Here is a 2,300-nt window from a genome sequence, read left to right as displayed (position 1 = left end):
GATCCAAAACCTATGGGATGCAGCAAAAGCAGTTCTAAGAGGGAAGTTTATAGCTATACAAGCCTACCTCAAGAAACAAGAAAAATCTCAAACAATCTAACCTTACACCTAAAGGAACTAGAGAAAGAAGAACAAACAAAACCCAAAGTTAGCAGAAGGAAAGAAGCCATAAAGATTAGAGCAGAAATAAATGAAATAGAAACAAAGAAAACAAGAGCAAAGATCAATAAAACTAAAAGCTGGTTACTTGAGAAGATAAACGAAGTTGATAAACCATTAGCCAGACTCATCAAGAAAAAGAGGGAGAGGACTCAAATCAATAAAATTAGAAATGAAAAGGGAGAAGTGACAACAGACACCACAGAAATACAAAGCATCCTAATAGACTACTACAAGCAACTGTATGCCAGTAAAATGGACAACCTGGAAGAAATGGACAAATTCTTAGAAAGGTATAACCTTCCAAGACTGAACCAGGAAGAAATAGAAAATATGAACAGGCCAATCACAAGCAATGAAATGGAAACTCTGATTAAAAGTCTTCCACCAGGGCTTCCTTGGTGGCGCAGTGGTTGGGAGTCTGCCTGCTGATGCAGGGGAAATGGGTTCGTGCCCCACTCTGGGAGGATCCCACATGCCACAGAGCGGCTAGGCCTGTGATCCATGGCCGCTGAGCCTGCGCGTCCGGAGCCTGTGCTCCGCGGTGGGAGAGGCCACAACAGTGAGAGGCCCACATACCAAAAAAAAAAAAAAAAAAAAAAAAAAAAAAATTGATGACTAATAAAAAAAAGAGTATTATGAAGTTCATTTTTGCCCCACATTTAATCCATATTCTACAGCCCAGCTCTTAGCAGTAATTAAGCTGATATCTTCACCTGCCTAACTGCTGACTCAATCATTGTTATTTATGGACACTCATAAAACTACAAAATTTACAGCAGTGAGAGGCCCACATACCAAAAAAAAAAAAAAAAAAAAAAAAAAAAAAAATTGATGACTAATAAAAAAAAGAGTATTATGAAGTTCATTTTTGCCCCACATTTAATCCATATTCTACAGCCCAGCTCTTAGCAGTAATTAAGCTGATATCTTCACCTGCCTAACTGCTGACTCAATCATTGTTATTTATGGACACTCATAAAACTACAAAATTTACAGATATCAAAGAAACAATACTCAAACCCAAAGACTCTGAGTCCAAAGACTGTACCCTTCATGACCTCATGTTTATAAGGATATTATCTTCTAATACTAGGAGAGCAGGAGTTAGCAGAAAACTGAAGTTTCATTATTGCTCCCACACTCTGAATATATTTCTAGGAGAAACTTCTTTTAGATTATTTTCTTGAGGATGCTACTTCTTAAACCCTTCTGCTTTAAAATGCATATTCTATTTTGTTTTTATTTTGATTGTATGAAAAAGAATCCAGCAAAGTACAAAAGAGGTGGGGGATCTTCCAGATGTCTGACAAGATATTAAACAATGTTTTATAAATAACCATTAAGCTTCTGTATTAATTGAGATAGGCCAAAATGTTATGAAATATGGACCCTAAAATATATAAATGTATATTTGACTAACCCAGAGGATATTTCACAGTTTTGTAGGTGTCCAACGGGTAGGTTCCTTTCTTCACTGAGATTCAGCAAACATGGTTCTTTCCATCTTGTGTTTCTACCATTATCTGAGCCAGTGCTAGTCAATAGTGTGTTCTGCAGTGATGAGAATGTAGCTACTAAACTTTTGAAATGTGGCTGGTATGAATGAGGAACTTAATTTATAATTGTATCTAATTTTAATTACTTTAGATTTAAGTAGCCACATATGGCTAAGGCTACTGTATCAGACAGCAAGCTCTTAGGCCTTGTTGTTTTAAATACCTAGTAAAAGGAAGGAGAAAAAAGGAAAGGAAAAGGCATATTTCTTTTTTCAAAGCCTTGACCCGGAAATGACCCTCATTTTTCCACTCCAATTCCATTGATGTAAACTAGTCACATGGTCACACTTAGATAGTTACATACAAATATAGGCTTATTCTCGCCAGCTGCGTCTCAGGGCTGTACACTGTAGAGGGGGTAACTGATTTTACTGGCCAGTGGAGGTCTCCCGTGCACTTGACTAAAAATAATTTACAGATTTTTTTTTCCTAAAAATGTTAATATTAAAATAAGGAAAAATTAGAAGTGTGGAATTAGAAGAATGACAAGTCATGGTTGGTTTGGCTATAGTCTTTTTCTACCTTTCTGTTCTAACTGCATAAAAAAGTAAAAATATATGAGCAGAGAAAATTGATAGAAAG

This window comes from Physeter macrocephalus, chromosome 21 (assembly GCF_002837175.3).
Source record: "Physeter macrocephalus isolate SW-GA chromosome 21, ASM283717v5, whole genome shotgun sequence".
Classification (NCBI taxonomy): domain Eukaryota; kingdom Metazoa; phylum Chordata; class Mammalia; order Artiodactyla; family Physeteridae; genus Physeter; species Physeter macrocephalus.
Note: the sequence above shows the minus strand (reverse complement) of the source record.